Source organism: Mesocricetus auratus, unplaced genomic scaffold, assembly GCF_017639785.1.
Source record: "Mesocricetus auratus isolate SY011 unplaced genomic scaffold, BCM_Maur_2.0 Super-Scaffold_100004, whole genome shotgun sequence".
NCBI classification, from domain to species: Eukaryota; Metazoa; Chordata; class Mammalia; order Rodentia; family Cricetidae; genus Mesocricetus; species Mesocricetus auratus.
In genome coordinates, this window is record NW_024429189.1 from 103,745,993 (window position 1) to 103,752,595 (window position 6,603).

Consider the following 6,603-nt stretch of genomic DNA (forward strand, 5'->3'; position numbering starts at 1 on the left):
TTCAGTTCATTCTCACTTGAAATGTTAAACTTATTATAGTTTAGACAGTTGTTCTCCAATCTTGATTTTTGACAGTGATCTAATATACCAGACAGAAAATTCAATTTCTATGCATTTTTCAAAACTGTTCCATTGGGTTCCATTCACCAGTTCCTGGGAGGAACAGTGATTTGTAAGTATTATCTCTTCTGACAATAAAGGTAAGAAAGTATTGTTTATGTTAAGCAAGGCATCTTCTCCAGTGTCATAAAAGAAGCAGGAAAGTCACCATTTGTTTAACAGTTGGTGAAGAGATTGTCACCAAAGACCTACTCTCAGAACCCAGGACAGAACATAGATCAAGAAAGCCATCGTCTCCATTTACTTTTTGATTCATTTTAATACCAATTACGGTAAAACAAACTAACAAAAAAATGTGACCTTGATAACTCTCCCTAGGCAGAGTCAAGGTCCATTCCAACTTGCATTCTTTTCTAAAAATGCTGTTTTTATCACATTGCCAAGGACAAAGGAAGGTTGATTCCAACTGTATATCTTTTAAAATATTGACAATGTTTTAACAAATGTTTAACAAACAAGGAAAAATTCTCATAATTACCACATGAGATGTACTAATTCAAATACCTGATGTGCTTCTGGAGTTTGAAAAGCTGAGCTGTCTTTAAATCTCAGTTTTCCCCTTGGCTTTTCCATTTTTCATCCCACAGACAATGTTAGACAAACCCAAAGCCATGCTTAATGCCAGACAACTTGCCATCGTACTCATCTTAACACAGATTAGGGAATTCCTTCCACAGCTGCATTGTAAACATCCCAAACATCTTATAAGGTTGGATCCATAGGTACTACACCCCACCTCCTACCCTTTGCTTTTAATTCTTAAGTTGACCACAATTGCTTGGATGTTGTTCTTACATTATTGTGCAGCCTGCTCTTTCATGATATCTTAGTCTCTGTTTAAGTGCCCGTCTCTGACAACCACTGAGTGCACCCTCGCCTCATTCTACAATGTATTTTCTCTCTATAAATTGTTCAGTCTCACAAATTATTTTTGTTGCTACAGTTAACTATTTGTTTTTGTCTTTGCCATAATCATAGACACATATGGTGACATAGGTAAGACCTTACCTGGTTTATTCGTTGCCCCATCTGAGGTACTTCAACAAATATGTTTTAAATGGATGGAGAGCTGAATTAGTGCATGGTGTCATGTGATAACTGCATGCTGTCAAATCTGTTCACCATCCCTGCTCATCTCTAGCAACTATGTAGTACATATCAATGACGATTCATGCCTGCAACACTCCCAGAAAATCCTCTTAGGGAAACAACCCATGAAACTAAAGGGAGGTCTACTTTGATTGACAAGTGATATAATCATCATTTAAACTGAAGAGTGGGATCCATCTGAACCCATGGAAATTTATAGAGATAGGTACTAGATAAATCACCCTTATGCCCAGGAGAAGAAATTGAAAAATTTCAATAAATTATGTGTAGTACGATTGACTAGTTGAAGTAAAACCTTTTATTTAATCTTAAAGATACATTTTTCCCTTGATGCAAAAAGCCTCCAAATTTTTGTCAGTAGGAAACAATACCAATAAAAAAATTTGAGTGCTAATATGGTGCAAAATAAAGTCTTTGAGGATGTTCCATCTTTGTACTTGATTGCCCCTCCTTACTATGGTAGATGTGCTAAGTGTTCCATGTAGATCTGCTTCTTTGTTCTGGGCACTCATCTCATGGCTATTCAAGCAGAGGCTGCTAATAGCACTTACACATAACTCCCTTTAACAAGGGGGGGCTCCCACACTCTCTAGAGATACCTGGGGTCAGGATGAAGACACACCTTTGCCGGATTCTCTTCTGTCCCATCTTATTCCCAGTAATTCTTTGTGGGTTTCTCCATAGAACTGCCCCTCAGCCTAGCACTTGTATCAGAATCCCCATCTGGGTTCTACTTCCCAAGAATTGACCTCATACAACCACAGACACATTTCTGTGAAGTTCAAGGGCATTCAGCCATTCTCGTCTAAGATCTTTGAGAGGTTTGGGGAATGCCAATCACTTTCGAGGAATCAAAGCTGAAAGAAAGGATGGGAAGGCAAAGATGGGCTGAAGCGACCCCACTGCTGTGCTGTGGGCTTACCTTGTTTGTTTTCTCTGAAGTCCTAACTGCCTGCCTGAAATTCCATGGCTTATGCTTTACTGAACAAATATCCATTGCTATATTATATTTTGGAACTTTCTTGGGAAAATCAAAGCAGTTTTCATAATTTGTGTAACCCTCTCCCCATCCCTGGAGCTTTGGAATACAGAGGAGTAAAAGAACATGCCTTTCTTTACAGTGGTTCCCTTAAATTGAAAAAAAATCCTCTTAAAATCAGAAATCTTAATATGGTGCATGTGGTTATGTTTTAGCTCAAACCAAAACCAGTCATGCAAAGGCCAATGATACTCAGATTCTACTTTTTGTTTCAAAATATATTTCTATTGCAGAAATTAATTGCATGGATTCATTTATCTGGCTTTGTAAGTAATTGGGAATTTTGTAATGATTGCCTTTGGAGTCTCTCTGAATTAAATGTTTTAAATCACAGTCCAGTTGGACAGATTATTATATTAAGTAGCAAAAGATAAACAACACGACCTTGCTAAGTTCCCCAAATCTCACTAGCTAAGGTTTGTTTTTTTCAGTCACAGTATGCATTGGGACTCCTCTGATTTGGTCTCAGGATTCTCTTTTTACCTGTATAAGGGACATCAGAGAGGGAAAGCTGAATGAGGAGGGCTGTGCATGCCACCTCTGACCTTTGTCTGGAGTCTTAGTGAAGTTTTATAGTCTGGCACTCTGTGTCCTTATCACAATAATCACTAAAAGGGAATTTAGCCTGCTTTAATTTCCACTTCAGGGCATGGATTTGGAACTGAAAAATATCTGGAACTGGAAATAGCTTCCAGCAAAGTTGTATTCACCACAGAATGCTTGTGAATCCAGAGAATTCCCCCCAAAGACATGCTTCTTAGTCAGGTACTGGGGTGATTATGAAGAAGGGTGTGAATCACGGGAGGAATTCCTTGGGTATTATGTGACAATGAGATCTATGCATCATCGAATCTGCTAATAAAGGCTTTGCTGTATTTCTGGGCCACACCTAACTTTGTCCATCTGCCATTTGTGGTTACACCCTCATGCAATTTTCCTAGTGCCCTTTTACTTGGAGTACCGCATTTTAAAAATTCTTTTGAAATTCTGTTTGGAATTTTCTTTTTTTTCTATCCATGCCAAGGCTGGGCTTCATTTGTCCTAGGAATTTATGCTGATCCCAATCTGAAACACCTTGCTTGTCTCTTCCTTTTGTAGTATGCATATTGCATGGTGTGATTTCCAGAAGAACACAGGGAACTGAAGCAAATGTATAGCCATGCTGTTTATACACACACACACACACACACACACACACACACACACACACACACACACAGTCTTTAGATTTTGATTTGGTGCTAATTTCCTGAGTTTGGCATACAGAAGATCCAGTTTATCTTCTTCCCTTAGTGGGAGAGATGATGGTAAGATCAGAGGTGGGCAAGTAGAGAATATGATTTTATGACAATAACCCAAGAATTATTTTAAAGATTTCGAAGCTTTATTTGTTTGGGAGTGGTGCTACCCAGGGGAGGTTGCGCCCTCACACACTAATCAATCACAGGTGACGCTAGTTCATTTTAAGTTGACAAAAAGTAACCACCATATAAGGTTTACCCAGAGATGAGCACAAAGATGAGAAAGATTATGCAGAAATGAAAGCATAATCAGTATGCTAATAGGTGGCCCTTCTTAATATGCCTGATGATGTTTAACACCTGAGTAGCATCAGAACAAGGAACTTGTCAGTCTTCACACACAGTCTTACGCAGTTGCCTTCACTGTGATATGCTACCCTATTTATTAATAACTTCAGGGAAGTGCTCACCCTATTCTTGCTTTTTAATGATTTTTTTCCTTAGGACAGGGTCAGTCAAACAAGTGTTTTGAGTTTCTTGTTAAACATGCATCCCTGAACTGAGTTACTTTTGTATTTTGGAGGTTTTCTTTTACTTTAAAGTTCTGTTGATCATTGATAGAATTCTCCTGGGAAGTTACTGAAAACTGGTGAATGATGCCATCTTGACCACTTCCATGAACAACTTCTTATAGCTCATGCTGACACTAAGTCCAACTAAATGAATTGAATAGCGACGTCTTACCTAGGAATATGAGTATAGAACCGCATGGCTAGATAGATTCCCAAGGTACTCAGCATATTTTGTTGACAGTGTCAGTGGACTAAGCCATAAAAACATTTTGGAAACTTTACGTAGGGTTGGCTTAGATATTCCCGGGGGGAGAGAGGAGACTGGGAAGTGGATAGTGATACAAGGATGCATTGCAGGGACCTGAACTGTGGGGCAAGTTGTTTAGCAAACCCAACACTTTTCCTCTTTCTTTTTTCTTTCTGTTCTAACTCTTTCTTTTTACATTTTTTATTACTTTAATATTAAATAGCTTGTTTTACATGTCAATCCCAGTTCCCTCTCCCTCCCCTACTCCCGCACCCCCCACCATCACCCCCAGCCTCCCACCCTATCCCCACTTCCTTCCACATAGGGGATATCTAGAGTCTGTCATTTCACTCAGGGTAGGGTCCAGGCATTCCCCTAAGAGTCCAGGCTGAGAGAGCATCCCTCTTTGTGTTATGGACACACGAATTCCATTTGTATGCCAGGGATAAACACTGATCCACTGCCCAGGGCCCCATAGGCTGCCCAGGCCTCCTCACTGACTCTCGCATTCGGGGGGGTCTGGATCAGTCCCATGCTGGCCTCCCAGATGTCGGTCTGGGGTCCAAGAGCTCTCCCCTGTTCAGATCAGCTGTCTCTGCTGGTTTTGCCAGCCCCTTCTTTTCCAATTTGCACTCCCATCAGCAGTGGATGAGTATTCCCCTCTCTCCACATCCTCTCCAACATAAATTGTCTTTGGTGTTTTTGATTTTAGCCATTCTGATAGGAGTAAGATGGTATCTCAAAGTTGTTTTGATTTGCATTTCCCTGTTGGCTAAGGATGTTGAGCACTTTTTAAAGTGTCTCTTGGCCATTTTAGCCTCCTCTATTGAGAATTCTCTATATATAGTTCTGTACCCCACCTATTAATGGGATCCTTCGGTGTTTTGGAGACTTGCTTCTTGAGTTCTTTGTAAATTTTTGAGAATAGCCCTCTGTCACATATGGGGTTAGTGAATATCTTTTCCCATTCTGTGGACTGCCTTTTTGTCTTGTTGACTGTGTCCTTTGCCTTACAGAACCTATTTATTTTCAGGAGGTACCATTTGCTAATTGTCAATCTCAGTGTATGTGCCACTGGTGTTATGTTCAGGAAGTGGTCTCCTGTACCAACTTGTTGAATAGTACCTTCCACTTTCTCTTCTAAGAGTTTCAGTGTGGTTGAATTTATGTTAAGATCTTTGATCCATTTGGACTTAATTTTTGTACAAGGAGATAGACATAGATAGATCTGCAGACTTCTGCATGCCAATACCCAGTTATGCCAGCACCATTTGTTGAAGATGCTTTCTTTTTTACATTGTATAGTTTTAGCTTCTTTGTCAAAAATCTATTGTTCATAGGTGTGTGGGTTAAAATCAGGGGTTTCAATTCAGTTCCATTGGTCTACCTTCCTATTTCTGTGCCAATACCAAGCTGGTTTTTCAGGACTATAGCTCTATAATAGAGCTTGAAGTCAGGGATGTTGATGCCTCCTGAAGTTCCTTTATTGTATAGGGTTGTTTTGGCTATCCTGGACCTTTTGTTTTTTCATATAAAGTTGATTATTATTCTTTCAAGGTCTGTGAAGAATTGTGCCAGAATTTTGAGAGGGATTGCATTGAATCTGATGACTGCTTTTGGCAAGATTGTCATTTTTATTATGTGATCCTACCAATCCAAGACCATGGGAGATGTTTCCATTTTCTGGTATCCTCTTTGATTTCTTTCTTTAAAGACTCAAAGTTCTTGATATACAGGTCTTTCACTTCCTTGGTTAACATTATCCCCAGATATTTGATGGTGGTTATGGCTATTGTAAAGGGTGATGTTTCTCTGATTTCTTTCTCAGCTACTTCATCATCTGTATATAATAGGGCCACAGATTTTTTGAGTTAACCTTGTATCCTGCCACTTTGCTGAAGGTGTTTATCAGTTCTAGGAGTTTCCTTGTGGAGTTTTTCGGGTCACTTATATAAACTATCATATCATCTGCAAATAGTGAAAGCTTAACTTCTTCTTTTCCTATTTATATCCCCTTGATCTCCTTTTGTTGTCTTATTGCTGTAGCTAGAACTTCAAGTACAATATTGAAGAGATATGGAGAGAGTGGACAGCCTTGTCTTGTTCCTGATTTTAGAGGAATTGCGTTGAGTTTCTCTTCATTTAGTTTGATGTTAGCTGTTGGTTTACTGTGTATTGCTTTTATTATGTTCAGGTATGTTCCTGTTATCCCTGATCTCTCTAGGACCTTTATTATGGAAGGGGTGTTGGATTTTGTCAAAGGCTTTTTCAGCA